Source organism: Semicossyphus pulcher, unplaced genomic scaffold, assembly GCF_022749685.1.
Source record: "Semicossyphus pulcher isolate SPU_LCO1_2020_fin unplaced genomic scaffold, fSemPul1.0.p SCAF_17, whole genome shotgun sequence".
Classification (NCBI taxonomy): domain Eukaryota; kingdom Metazoa; phylum Chordata; class Actinopteri; order Labriformes; family Labridae; genus Semicossyphus; species Semicossyphus pulcher.
In genome coordinates this window covers 23,971,599-23,987,750 of record NW_027211681.1, presented here as the reverse complement: position 1 = coordinate 23,987,750, position 16,152 = coordinate 23,971,599, and positions in this window count along the sequence as shown.

Here is a 16,152-nt window from a genome sequence, read left to right as displayed (position 1 = left end):
AATTGCTGCACCGTCATTAAAGAGCGCGACACACCTCACCTGCCCTCCTTCAAAGCCCCCCATCCCCGCACATCACTCCCATTATTCCAGCCTTTCCCTATTTCTCTCTTTGCGTTCCCTTCTCTCTGTTCCTGTTCACCTTGTTATTGCTCTCTGAAGCCGCAGCACAATGGCTCCTCAATCTGCTTTCAATTTTGTTTTCCTGCCTTTCATTTCATTTACCTTATTTTCTGTTTTTCATTTTCCTTTTTCATATTGATGTTTATCCTTTATCTTTCTGGCTCTTTTCCTTCTGCTTTCAAACACCGCCTCCCTGTGATTTTCTCTCTTTCACACTCTTTTGAAGCCTGTCCAATGTTTTTTTTTTTTTTCCATTTGCTGTGTTATAGCGTTTTAAAACACGTGTTTGTGACCACCTCAAGGGCTTTCAAGACGTATTTTCGGGGTCACAAGATGATCAGAAGAGAACATAAAAGAAGAAAAAAATCATTTCCAGGTTTCTGATTGGATTTTTCTTCAATTTTTTTTCAATTTAAGCTGCATACTGTTCTTCATACAAGTTTATTAAATGTCCACACTGTGAGAGAATGACAATTTTTGCTTCAAAATGCTGTAAAAAGAGAAAAATATGCAAGCTGCGACATCATCAAATGGTGCCTTTCATCTGTGGCCAGGTCACGTTATATGCCGTATTTTAAAAGGAGTGTGATTTTGGCAATGCTGAAGGAGCCAAGATTACATCCAAGGACAACTGTCTTGGGCTCCTAGCACGGTGGTGCACTAACCGCTGTACCACAGTGCTAGAAGGTTCCTGAAAGAAGATTCCTAGAATAACAATAACAAAGACTTAATTAATCCCCAAAGGGATATTCACTTGTCTGGCATCTCATCTACCATTTACTGAAGAATTAAAAAGTCTGATGGATGTGGGTACAAAGATCTCCTACATCTCTTCGTCCTGCAGCAAAGAGAGAGGAGCCGTCCACCACCGTCTTTTCTTTGGTCCATCGAGGTGTTGTGAAGTGGATGATCCGTGTTGTTTAGAATGACCTCGACCTTCTTCAGTGTGCATCTCTCCACCACACCCCCCAGTGAGTCCAACCTGGTGCTTCAGGATGTTTAGTCTGTATCCTGGCAACTATTTCATGGAGAACTTCACATGGAACTTCAGCAGTTGCGGTATACTTGCGGAGTCTTCACCCAAAATCTCCAGCTCATCACTTCTGTTGGCCAGAGTCGACACCTCCCATGATGACTGATGATTTCCAAGCCTTCACCTCTGCACCAGCACGGCAGCCACAAAGACACCTCTCTAGCTCAGCTGGAAGAGGGTGGTATCCTCCAGATTTGCCCCGTTTCAATGAAAGAAGCTCTTCTCTTGAATAAGCTCTTCTCCCCACAGAAATATCCATCAGTAGTTGACAAAATATGATAGAAATACAACAAAATTAAAGATTCAGAGAAATTCAGAGCTACCAGACTTTGCCGCTACCGGGCATCTAGAATGAAGGTGCCTGGTTTGAACCCAGTTCCAACATAGGGGGCCTTTCTGTGTGGATGTTCTCCCTGTGCATGCGTGGGTTCCCTCCGGGTTCCTCCCACAGTCCAAAGACATGCTCGTTAGGTTAATTGGTGGCTCTAAATTGCCCGGTGGTGTGATTGTGAATGGTTGTCTGTCTCTATGTGTCAGCCCTGTGATTGACTGGCGATCAGTCCAAGGTGTAACCCCGCCTCTCGCCCAATGACAGCTGGGATAGGCTCCCCTGCGACCCTGAACAGGATAAGCGGTATAAATAATGGATGGATGGACAACTGTCTTCTACAATATGTGCGTGGCAACTGTGGTAAGGTTTTTGACAGGACTGAACTCTAGACATCCTAACGTTTTCTTTTTAAACAAGACTAAATGTAGAAAACCATAAAAGAAGAAAGGGGGCACCTCTGTACCCGTATTTATGTCCAGCTAATCAATCCAAACTAATTCTGTTTAAAGTGACACCGGACAGAATCTTAGCTCAATTGCTTGCAAAACAGTTTTTCCATTTATTTTCTAAACGTTCAGGAAAGCACGAGTTGAAAGAAGTAATTGATAGTAGATTTAAAAGACTGTGTGACCCCTTTCCATTTGAGACATTTCATTATAAGAATATTGATTAGAACTGCTTTAAGATTTCTTGTAAGTATAGGCATTGTTTGATTTGTGTTTCCAGTAGCCAGAACACACACATGCACGCCCTCGCCTCACACATCTGTCATCCCTCTTTGTCTCAAGGGACAACTGAATGGGATCTTGATTTTCTCTGGCACTTCAGAAGCTCTTCTTATTTAACAGCCGTCCACTTGAAGAGCGATAGCTCCGATATCTCTGCCACTCTCCTTCTCGCCTGCCACATCTTCTTAAAGTTCCTTAATACCAAAAAACTTTAATAAAAACTGAAATAATTTAAACTAAAGAGAAGCTTTGTGGTAGTTTCACTTGGAGGATTTCTAGTGATGTTAGTGACTCTCCTGCCTTTTCTGTAGGGCGACGTAGAGCTCGAAATTATATCAAACACAACCTCAAATGTGGCTGTACTGTAGAAGAAGACTGTAGACAAGATCAAATGGACATTTCCTTTGAACCATTATTCAGAAATCTTGTGTTCTGGGGCTAAATCACACGTCCCACATCCAGAGGCTACAGTCCTCGATGTGGCGGCACAGGGTTCAACTCCCACCTTCTGCCCTTTGCCGCGTGGCATCCCCACTCTCTCGCTCCCTGTTACCGACACCATCCGCTGTCCTCCCACTTAATAAAAGGCATAAAAACCCAAAAAATAATCTTTAGAAAAAACGAAATCTTGTAAAATAAAAGGAATACTGGAATGAAATTTGATAAGGATGTTAATGGAACAAGATTCAAAATTCTTACTCGCAGAAAACTGGAAAAATAGCAACAATTGGAAACCCTACAACTCTAATATCAAGGATATCAAGCTCTACAGACTGAAATAATTGTTGAAATATAATTTTATTTCTGCTTGCTTCTCCAAAACTACGAGCTAAATCATCTTTCTGCTGATTTTATATGGCTGTTAAGCGTTGTAATAAATTAAACACAACCATGGCAGTGTTAAGTCCTTTTGGAGAGCGCTGCCAATAAAACAGAGTACAATATGCCAGAGAATCACAGGGAGAGAGACGAGAGAGGGATGTGAGGGGTACAAACAGACGGAGATTTCACAGGACGATGCAAAATTAAATAAATAAACCAACAATGAAGGTGAAAAAGAAATACCTGATACAACCAATTACATAACACATTCTGCATTTAATTATTTAAGCTTTAACTGTCTTGTTTTGAAACAACACAATGTTCCAACACTAATCAATGCTCATCGACTCCAATGAGCTTCACTTGTTCCGTTTAGTGACCGTGAGTCACCGCAGCAGCTTCATCAACTGGCAGCTGTAATGAGGTGACGGCCTCGGCTGAGGAATACAAATGCTCTTGATTTTTCTGGAGACATTTGATGAGAGACGAGTCAATCACTTGTTCACAAAGAGAAATATCTACATGTGAGGTGATCAGACATCTCCACCCTGTTGAGAATGTTACAGTTGTAGTCACACGAGGAAGAGCTCAGAACAATATGCTAATCTCTATTTGCACAAAGCTTTATTTATTTATAGTGCAATACAAGTGGAAAAAACATGAAAATAAGAGAAAAAGAAATGAAAATCTAAGAGAAAAAATCAAAAGATGATCTTATTATGGTGTCCATTCTTTATAAAGAATTGTAATAAACTTTCTGTATCGGTCACCTATTCAAAGCCTGATGTGTTTATGACCCTTTGTTTATTGTAACCCTTTGTGCACCAGGTTTTGCAGCTGTTCTGCACTGACAGGATAAAACTGTTGCTTTGCCTCTGTTACAGTTTCATTTCCCCTTACACTGCTTGTGTGAGCTCAAAACTGCATGTGAACCCCTGTAGGTAAACAAAGGCGGTCCACTTCTCCACAAACATGCCATAACAATTCCACAAGTGTGTAAAGGTGAAGCATATGGGAACAAAGGAAGTCAGAGACGTGGTTCCAACAATGCACAACCACGAATAAGAATTTTGTGTCTGTATCTTGTTTTGTCAAAGGGTTATAAACCATGTGCAAAGCACAAACCGATGTATCTATTTCATGTCTTTGGCACAATTTGTAATGATCCCTCCCACCCTGCCTGCCTGTATTGTTTGCTTCCTTGTTTCAGGTACTGGGAGTTGGCATGGAGGTGGAGCTGGGAGGGTTGTATGCTAACTCTTGCCCACCTGGGCTGGGCCTCCAGAAAGGCATAAAGGCCTGCCTTTCTCAGAGGCAGTGGCTGCATTCGAAATGCTGTACTATATACTCCATACTACATACTATGTACTGTATACTCCATACTATATACTCCATACTACATACTCTGTATTCCATACTATATACTCCATACTACATACTCTGTACTACGTACTATATACTGCATACTACGCTCAGCGGTAGTCTGTAGTAACGAGGAGCTATTCAATTTCATTTCGCAGTATGCTACGCCAGGTGGAAGTAAACAATAACCGCCGCTTCTTAAGCTATAGCGCCCCCTTCTGCTGGAATGCTGCTGCTGTCCGTCATTTCAACTGCCGCTGTGACGTTCCAGCGCTTTGCATTGTGGGATACAGTAGGCGAGGTAGACTGGTCCGATGCATACTGGAGATTTTCCCCGAATCAGTACGACATCAGGGCATTTTTAGCAGACTGCACATTTTGCTTCTGTTTGCATACTACATGCTACATTTTAGCCAAATCAGTACGCACTGCTGGTATAGTATGGCATTTACAACACAGCATCTGCCTCGTCTCTCACTCAGCTGGGCCTGCTGCATCCTCCTCAGAATCATTCCTTTGTTTGGTTTGCTGCAACCATCACATGCATCATACAACACTTCCACTCATCCACACACTTCAGACATGACTGATTACTCCCTATTAGTTATCTGTTTGATCATTTAAGTAAATAAAATCATTTGTTGATTGCTTTATCCGTGTGTGGCCTCCCTTTTTGTTACCAGCCCGAGCCAGGTGGAAATAATGATAATGATAACCATCATGCCATGACTGAAATATGTACATGAGCTGTCTGCCGTGCAGCTGCAGGCCAAAATATTGTGTCACGGATATTATCAATACTTGTCTCAAGTCTGAAAAGAGTCCATTGCTTCTGAAAAATCAGTTAACTGCAAACATTTATCCGTTTTTAATTCATTGGAAAGTGTGCCTGATCATTTCTTGTTAGAGGGAACCTCCACGTTACTACTCAAATCCAAGGCTGTAAAGTGATCCATCCATCTATATTTAACCTGTTTAACCGGCAGAAAAAGGAAAACAAGTTTAATTAATCATATTTTATTTCAGTCAAACTGTGGACAAATAATTTTCAATGATGGTGAGAGTCATTTAACCTTTTGAAAGATCTGATGTCACTGATGAGCCATCAGCAGGCGAGTCCCTGCACTGCATGATACTGGATCATATCTGACATTCAAACGCCTCTGCTCGAGCTTGATGCAACCGTCTGTGGGAGTGAAACTATGCAGGAGCCATTGATTACCTCGTGGGCGTGCTAACAAGCAGTTGTTTTTTTTTTGCTTTACAAGTAAAAAAAACTATAATAATAAGCCTTTACCGCTAGAGTAATATATTAAAGCAGATTATTATCGATGTAAACATCTACAAGCAAAGAGGCAACAACATTTCACAATAAGGGAAGAAACAGGAAGAATAAATGCTCACTAACTGGGCCAGTTGAAATCATATGAGTCGTACCAGCACATGGAAAATACAACTGTGCAGGTGTTGGAAGTAAAAGCACAGCTGAAGCTTATTATGGCTCCATTGATTTGTTGTGTAAAATTGGTTAAATTCACAAAACCACAGTCGAGCAAAAATAAGGGAACATGAGATGCAGCCTGTCAGTTCTGTCAACATGTCCAGGTGTTAGCACCTTTAGATGCTTTGTACACCAACAGCGACGCATCACTTCATGTAATCACCTGTCAGTTGTCTGGGAATTGTATGAATTAACTATAAATTGATCACATTGTTGTTATTTTATATCAAAAAAGTAAACTGGTTGACAACATGCAAACAATAAAAAAATGCAGTTTGGCTCTGTGCCTTTGGAGGACGCTATCCGCTTCTCCAATGGGGCCGGGAAATCCTCGGCCAGACTACGTAAAACGGGAGCTCGCTAAACTACACTTCCTCAATCTGGGACGCCCGTCGAAGCTCATATAGAGGCATCACTATGAATTTCAGTCCGTTTCATAACAAGCCTAAAACTCCTCGCAGGAGCTTTAAAGCACAGAAGTAAAAGGTTAAAGGTTAAGGTGGATATCTGGGCGTATAATACGAGACTTTGACAGTAGAGATCAAGGTTGATCTCCTGTGCCCAATGCATTGTTACGTTCAGGCTTCAAAAACATTGGTTACAGTCAACAGTGTCTTTTTAATATTTTATGGTAAAATCACAAAATGTCCCGTCTCTCGACAGAGCGATTCTTCACATAACGCCAGTCATATTTTTACCATGATAAAGCCAATAGAAAAGCTAAAAGCTGAACAGAGAGGAACAATTCCCAGTAGGAAGTTATTCCCTGGAAAAATGCTTTGAAATCCTTTTACGCGCAATACAGTTGTAAAGTACTTACTACCTTGGCTCGAACCTTCTATTTTGTCATCTGCATTTCATCATTTCTCGGGCTTTAATTAACACAACAAAGGGCCGCTGTCCCTCGGTGACGGCACTCAGAGGAGAGATTGCTTCTCAGCGACGGAATGAAGCCACGCAAGGGGCAACACACTTAGAAGACAAGTCTCAGATGTTTATGTCTTCATATTTCACCCAAGAGCTGAAGAGACATGACTGGAAAGAGCTATATAGTATAGAGTACATGACTGATAATGAAGGGCAGTTATTTTAAAATCTTCCCATGATGGTTCTGTGTAAAGGAAGTGTAAAGAATGTGTTGGCTTTGGAATCTTTTTTGCAGTTTTGTTTCAGTCCAAAAGAACTACTGAAAAGTCGTTTCTGGATGTTTTGTTACAAACAGAGTGAACATTTTAACTAAATACAAACAGCCAATTATCTTGGCTTGACGGTTTACACGTTTTCTAAGATAACGGGGAAATAACTTCCTTTTCTTGACAGGACAAAACAAAGATATTGAGACTTAACTTCATCCCCACTGATTAACAAGCTTGGCAAACTCCGCCAGTACCCATAATGCCTCTGGCCCCCTTCTCAGATTCACAAAATTGCTTTAATGAACAAGAATAACAATCACAGCGATGACAACAATAACGAGAGAAACAAAAAAATGACTGTGAGAAAAATACAGCAGCAATTACAGCAGGGAAGAGAGGCAGGCTAATTATGTTCCTCTACACGGGCCAGCTTTGAATAGGGAAACAAAAAGGGAGGGGGGTCCATTATGACAGCTGGATCCAATGACCCATAACAAGCCAAACCCTTATACCAATGGGGACCTGGGTCTGTGTTTGTATCCCCATGGTCTGCCTGCTGGACTCCTCATGGCCAATTTCCTTCACACGTTCCCTTTTCCAACCATCATGTCTGCACTCTGGGTAATGAAAAGCAAGACGAACAGAGGATCACAAAACTAGTGCACTGGCCAATTTGACGCTCCCCGTTTGAAGCTGGAGAGAGTGCCTAATGGCTGTGGACGGTGTTCACAACATGTAACTTCAGTAATTGCATAAACCAAGACGCAAAAACCTTTTGTTCAGAATTTTTTCAGACAACTTAAGAAAGCTCAGACTGTGTTTCATGACCACCTCACACCAAATGACAGAGATGACAGGAGCACGCCATGACTCCTACAAAACTCTCATGATTTATTGTTACAGTTGAAAACTGTCTGCAAAAGCGTCTGCAGCCCTTGAGAGTCTTTTGATGCGAGGCCGGCATTAGAGAACAGAAGCATGACGTTAGCAGTGGAATTTGATTCTGCGTTCACTCAAGCAAGAGTTTGTGTGTGTTTTACTCGATGTGTCGGCCTGGGTGCGTTCATACTATAAACATGATGACATGCAAGTATGAGTAAAAGCAAGGCTCGAAGCTAGTGGTGACGGTAACTGCAGGACGGCGGTTATGTTACACCAACCGCAGAGTGGACCCAGTGACTGTCATCACTGCTACTTTTTTCAATATCATAGATCCAATGAAGTTGCTAGGTGCACGTCCATTAAAATCTAAAGGGATGCAGTAAACGCAATATCCATTCGTCCCAGGGAAGCACCTCATCTTTCCCATACAGAACAAAACATTGTGAACAACAAACTAGTTTTAAAAATAACAGTAATCAGCAAAAGAAACCTTGCAGTCAGAGCACTGCTGTTTCAGCCCTCTGCGCATCTAATCGGTGCAGACGAGCCCGTGTGCAGTCTTGCGACATGTTTGTTTATCCGCTACAACAACAACTAACCTGTCACCACTGATTTCATTTCAACAATAAAGGAAGCAAACTTAGTAGTGGTTAATAAACTTGCGTTTCCACCACTCATGCTGTGTTCACTCATGTTGACGAGGTTTTACCGACTAGGGGACGCGCTGTAGTTAAATAAACAAAACATACTCCGGCAGCGGGCTGGGACGGCGGTTAACCGCAGAACCACAAAGGGGCGTTAGTGTTTCACGGCGGTTAGAAAAATTCGGTACCGTCACAGCCCTACTCAAAGCAAGCATTTGGATATGCTATTGTGTGTGTGCATGCATGTTTGTGTGTGTGATGGATCATAGTCAGAGAGGCAAATAGGGTCAACCTCCTCCATCTGGAGTGTGACATCCCCGCTAATCCCTGTCCCGCTCCTCTTCTTCTTGACATTCATCATAATCACAGTCTCCCTCACTCACTTCCAACAAGAGCCAGCGCTCAGTTTTGTCTTTGCCTGCTTACTGTCTGGCAGACAGTGAATCTATGAGATCTCTCTAAAGCGACTTCTAGGGGAAGGTCGATAATTTCCTTACTACACCAGCACTGTGTCATTAAACTCCAGAGAGGCAACAATGAAGCCAAAGTGAGAGAAATCAAACAAAAGTCTAACGATAGATTTTTTGTTATAAGTCTACATGTCATTTTAATGTCAGCAGGCCAAATTTTCAATTAACAAAAAATGCAATGGGCAAGTTCAATGCTTTAAGTTATCATTAAGAAGTAAATATATCGCACAATGCAACGACTATAGAACAATGAAACCATCTGCTTTTAGATTGGTTTCTTTTAAGCCTCTCTTCACTATGCAACTCTGTCTACATTGGATATGTGCGCCAAAGAATGAACAACTGTGTTACATGCCAGGCAGGGGGAAAGTGCCTGTAGGTTTTTGTGTGATCCTTTGTCTTTCCCTCCAAGTTTTCTCCCCATGCGATAACAGCATGACTGGTTTCCAACTGTGCAGTCTGGTCATGCTGCCCATTGGTTCCCTTGGACTTCAAACTGGTCTATCATCCTTCAGGCCATTAATAAACCCAACACATCTTTAGAGTTCACTCTCTCTGTCTGCTTTCCCCTGCCTGAGCTTTTGTTCTGTTTCACCACACTTGTTCATCAAATAACAAGACGAGGTGAAAACCTAGTATCAGGTCAACGTGCGCGTTTCGCAGCACTTTTCCTTCACTGCAAAACTTCAACATTTTGTTCATATTGCAGGCAAGAGATACAACCGATTCCCTCTTGTCCACTTGTTCACTTCACCACTTCACAGCCAGGGGCTAAAGCCAGCGTGTGGTCAGTCAACAAGTGCGCCAGCCAACAAAAGTTGGCCACAGTTGAAGGTTTCGTGGTCATCGGCCTCCCACAGTCAGTTTCTCCTTATGATTCAGTTTCAAACTGTGAATCACAGCTCCTCCTTTGGCTGCTCGAAGCTTCTGTAGAAGGTTAACAGGACTTAAAGAAACAACATTTGAATTGAAGGCTTAAAGAGACAATCAAGTTGCATTATGGGAAGTGTAGTGTTTTTTTATGATTGACCCATATGTTGCGTTTACATGGATCCAGGCAGACGGTAGATGAACGGCATGGGAAAAGCACACAAACACTCCGAAGGAATGGCAGGACCGCAAAATGAAACAAGCATGACCAGATGTTGCCAAATTGCCCATGTTTTGTTTTTCTTTACTTTGGACAGCAATGTTGTCTACCGTTACCATTGCCTCACCACATTTCACTGTCCTACACTCATCCACTAAAATGATATCCGGTCTGCCGTCTACCGTCTGCAATACTTGGACATGTGTCTCTGGCCTGTGCTTGTTGTCTGTTTACTGTCATTATAATTGAATTTTCAAAATGGTATCTGATTAGTTTTCTTTCAAATCTCTTATTGGATGTTTTAACGATGTTATAGCAAAGCGGTGCAAACATCTAACAAAGCATTTTTAGGAAGACACCATCATGAACATAGAGTTGTACATACATCTTGTTCCCCTTTAAACACCAAAGAAAAATTTCAATAGAACAGATCAATGTAATTTTTATGTAATTTTTAAGATTGTCACATATCTCAAACAGTGAAATTCCTTGAACTGAAGATCTACTTCCCCTCTGTTCTCTCCGATTCTGTGCCTGGCTGTAAATCATGAGCCACACTATCATTCTGCCTGTGAGCTACATCCATTTAAGCCCTATAAAGTGATAAGGGAAAGATCTATAATCAAGGACTGACAAAGGTTATCGCAGAGTCACAGAGGCAGAGGGCGAGAGGTCAATACAGAGAGAAGAGAGACCGTGAAGCTTGTGAGGAATGGGAGGAGAGATGGCATAAAAAGAAAACACTGAGGAGAAGAAGAGGAAAAATACCAGTGTAACAGAGGATATCCACTGTGGGTTGAAGTAATGATCCACTCCATGTTATCATGGAAAAGATGTCTGTTTTGCACTCAGACTAGTGTAACACAGGTGTGATACAACCAATTAGTAAATGCTTTTAGCTCCGTTGCTGTGAGAACAGACTGTTACCTCGGCCTCTTCTCAGAAAACAACCTCAGTCACCAGATTAGTGACACTATGAATCGAGCAGCTAAAAGCAGAAGCTGCACAAGCTAAAAAATGCAAGACATCAAAGTGTTGGATCCACATTTTGTTGTACAAAATGGTCTCACCAAATCCAGTGGAGACACACCAGCACAATAAATGCTCAATCCCAAAGATGACAGATAAATCAATTCCATCTTAAATCAGGCGAATGACTTTAAAACATGTCCAAGTTTTAGTGAGTTGAATGTATCTGTCGTCTGTATCTGTAATACTGTTGACCATGATGGTCTGGATAAAAAATCAGATCACCGGGAGAAAAAGGAAATCACAGAATAACTTCCTCCTCTCCAGTAACCTGGTTACTGTCAAACCTGGGTTTCCAAGCAGCCGCTGAGTAATTACATTAGTTACTTTCCTCCCATCATATTTGTAACCAACGGAAGTTGTTTCCTTTTGTTTTTAAGTCAGTCAGCACATACGTCAAACCCATGACTATATTTCATGGCTGCAACACTAAAAGTCAGCACGAATTATATGCCATGAGGCCTTAAGGGCTAGAGCTCTTTGTCTTAACCAAGGAGACTGCTGTTCCCTTTGAAACCAGGAGTCAACATTGACACAAAAAAACTGTTACAGTCTGGTTATGTTGAGAGACCAAAATCCTTGGAAAAGTAAAAAAAACGATCATGGCTTCAGTCTCAATAAGCTACATTAAGAAAACTATAGAAGACAGGGGTTAAGTCATGTCATGACTTAAGTTAGAATATTTTGCACTGGACTGAAACTGACCTTCTGGGTGCAAGTCCTGTGTTTGTTGATCCTTCAATCGCCCCAGTAGCCACCCAGGCAGACTTTCTTTCAATCGCCCCAGTAGCCACCCAGGCAGACTTTCTTTCAATCGCCCCAGTAACCACCCCGGCAGACTTTCTTTCAATCGCCCCAGTAGCCACCCCGGCAGACTTTCTTTCAATCGCCCCAGTAGCCACCCAGGCAGACTTTCTTTCAATCGCCCCAGTAGCCACCTTGGCAAACTTTCTTTCAATCGCCCCAGTAGCCACCCCGGCAGACTTTCTTTCAATAGCCCCAGTAGCCACCCAGGCAGACTTTCTTTCAATAGCCCCAGTAGCCACCCAGGCAGACTTTCTTTCAATCGCCCCAGTAGCCTCTTGGCAGACTTTCTTTCAATCGCCCCAGTAGCCTCTTGGCAGACTTTCTTTCAATCGCCACAGCAGCCACCCCGGCAGACTTTCTTTCAATAGCCCCAGTAGCCACCCAGGCAGACTTTCTTTCAATCGCCCCAGTAGCCTCTTGGCAGACTTTCTTTCAATCGCCACAGCAGCCACCCCGGCAGACTTTCTTTCAATAGCCCCAGTAGCCACCCAGGCAGACTTTCTTTCAATAGCCCCAGTAGCCACCCTGGCAGACTTTCTTTCAATTGCCCCAGTAGCCACCTTGGCAGACTTTCTTTCAATCGCCCCAGTAGCCTCTTGGCAGACTTTCTTTCAATCGCCCCAGTAGCCACCCCGGCAGACTTTCTTTCAATAGCCCCAGTAGCCACCCAGGCAGACTTCCTTTCAATCGCCCCAGTAGCCACGCAGGCAGACTTTCTTTCAATCGCCCCAGTAGCCTCTTGGCAGACTTTCTTTCAATCGCCCCAGTAGCCACCTTGGCAAACTTTCTTTCAATAGCCCCAGTAGCCTCTTGGCAGACTTTCTTTCAATAGCCCCAGTAGCCACCCAGGCAGACTCTCTTTCAATCGCCCCAGTAGCCACCTTGGCAGACTTTCTTTCAGTCGCTCCAGTAGCCACCCAGGCAGACTTTCTTTCAATAGCCCCAGTAGCCACCCTGGCAGACTGTCTTTCAATCGCCCCAGTAGCCACCCTGGCAGACTTTCTTTCAATCGCCACAGTAGCCACCCCGGCAGACTTTCTTTCAATAGCCCCAGTAGCCACCCTGGCAGACTTTCTTTCAATAGCCCCAGTAGCCACGCAGGCAGACTTTCTTTCAATCGCCCCAGTAGCCACCTTGGCAGACTTTCTTTCAATCGCCCCAGTAGCCACCTTGGCAGACTTTCTTTCAATAGCCCCAGTAGCCACCCTGGCAGACTTTCTTTCAATAGCCCCAGTAGCCACCCTGGCAGACTTTCTTTCAATCGCCACAGTAGCCATCCTGGCAGACTTTCTTTCAATCGCCCCAGTAGCCACCCCAGCATACTTTCTTTCAATAGCCCCAGTAGCCACCCTGGCAGACTGGCTCCCAGTTCCCGCTCGCATGAAATTCAAAACCCTGTTGCTCGCTTACAAAACATCAAGAAAAACTGCTCCTGCCTACCTGAACACTCTCATCCAGGTCTACACTCCGTCCCACCCACTTTCCTCTGGCAATGAAAGGCGCCTGGTACTCCCATCACAACAGGGCCCTAAGTCTCTAACTAGACTCTTCTCTTCAGTCGTCCCCAGGTGGTGGAACGAGTTACCAATTCCATTTGGTCCACAGAGTCCCCTCTGCACTTAATGATAGTGATGCTATTGTTGATATTGATGCTATTGATGATGCCGTTTTTAATGTTGATTAATGTGATTATGATGATGATGACTATATTGACCTTGTTAATGTTGTTGATAATGATTAACAAAAAGAACGCCCTGTGCACTCCTGTCTGCACCTGTGTCCGATGGCACTTGAAGCTGTTTTTTGATTCTTACTTATGTTGTATTAACGCTCAGATGTACGACTGCATCTGCTAAATGAAAATGTAACATTGTAACCTTCTGGCTCACCGGCCCTCCAACAGGGATTCAGCACCCATTACATTCCCAACTGATATACATTAGTTTGACTGACACAATAGGAGAAATTCTTGTTCATGAACACACTTCTACATATTGGGCCCTGGTTGAAGGAAAAGTTTGTGTAATCATTTATCATTTGCCTTCTCTCTACTAAATCTTTTTGCTTACACGAGGGATCTTTAAAACCTGCTAGCTTAATGACAAAAGCTACAAAAACACAGTGGAGTTGTTTCTTTCAGTGCTCGGTACCTGTTGAACTCTATGCTACAAAAGGAACAACCTACTGAATATGCCCCTTGATAAAAATAATGATTTACTTGAATTACAGATAACAAGGTTGTGTACAGTGTGCAGGTGATTGATGCAACTGCTTTACAGATGGTTCAGAAGCAGAAGCAAAAATAACAGGATACAGTGTGTCAGGAGAGGTGGGTGGATTTGGTTTGGTTGCAAAGAAAGGCTGAGAGATAGACCAAGAGCAAGAGAGAGATGAATAGAATAGAACAAAGGGTTTCAGAGGACACAAATTACGTGGTTCAAGTACAAATCACTAAATAAATTAAAATCAGAGGCATTTAAACTCAAACATGCGCAAACATTTATTCTCTCTGTCGGTCTCTGAAGGCCGTGTGTCTTTTTTGCTTCATGGCTCCCTTGTTTCCTGGCGTTGCTCATCCCTCTCTTCTGTCTATCTTCCTGCGCTCGGCTTTGCTTTAATTATCAGCCGGCTGCCACCGACACTGAGTAACCACTCCTGACAACCAGGTGTGGAATGACAGCAACACACACATTTCTGCACACAGACACACACACACACAGACTCGAATTTTAACAGCATGGATGCAATCATGTGCCTCTATAAACATAAACAATGGGAGACACCAGCAGAAAAATAAGACTCTCACTGTCACATGCACAAACACACGCACACACACTGGACGCTCTAATAGAAGTGGCAAACAATGATGGCGATATTGCAGGCTGGTTGGAAATTAGAGCGGGGGCGAGCGGGGGCGAGCGGGGATTAATTACAGGTAGGGAGGAAATAAAGAGAAGAGGGAGAAGAGAGGACAGGGAGAACATATGAAGCAAGAGGAGGTGCATGAGAGCGGAGGGAAGGGCATGCTGATCAAAAGAAAGGGAGGAGACCGTGAAGAGAGCAGGTTGATGAGGAAGAGGAAGAAGAGCAAGAGAGGTTGACAACAGGTCAAATTAAATGACCGAGACTGCGTGTGTTTTGTTCACACCTAGAATTATCTGTGTTTACGTTTCATGAGAATCAAACCCTTTGCCAGCCCTCTCATTCCCAAGACATCAAATGCCAATGCTTTGTAACACCCACTGGCATCTCACACAGATGCACATGCTCTGTAAAAAGACTGATATGGTCTGCTTAGTGGGGGTGATAGATGGGTTAAACAATGCAGGACTTTCCCTCGTGTGGAAATGCCCAAAGGGGCAGTATACCGCCACACAATACAAGCTGGGAATGGTCGGTGTTGTAGTGCTGTAACACATCTTTGGAGAGGAGGCTACAGGGTGGAATAAAACTAGGAAATATGTTTTAAACTTCTGTTTGCATCACATTTCATAAATCTAACCCAGCGAAACCTCAATCATACAGGGCAGAGAAAAAAGGTCATTTAATTTCCAAATCCATTCCATACAGCTAAAAACAGATCTATTCAAATAGATGTCACCTGTTTGTCTGAAATGTAGCCAGTGAGCTTTATTTGTATTCTTCACTCGGTAGGCGGAGCTAAGCGGCTGCTTTTCCGCTCTCTGCAAGTGTTGCGAGTAAACAGTAATCTACTATGGCTGAACAAACAAAGAAAAGATCGATGACTACAGATACAACTTCAACAATAAGTGAAAATCCAAAGACAAAGAAACAAACTCGACGCTCAGATGAAGCAAACAGTCTAAAAAAGGAAAGCGACCGTCAGCGAGCAAAATCAAGAGTTACAACCGGAGCCAACCGTGGACGTCACACATGCAGCACTGTCTGGATATCTGGGAAGTAGGTGCCAGCAAAGACAACAAAACTGAGATCTTCGAGATAACTACTTTAAAAATTGCATTTGTATTATATTGGAAGCATTGATGCTGTGCATTAAGACATGGTTTTAATGTGAAACATCATCATGTATTGCTCACACAAAGCACTGATATGTGATGGACAATGATTTCATGAGGTCCAAGAGTTCTAAACTTCTCAACAGTGACTGTCAAAAAATTACAAGTCGACAGAATGTATCAAAGATTTTAACTGTATTTCCTATCTCTGCAAACACAC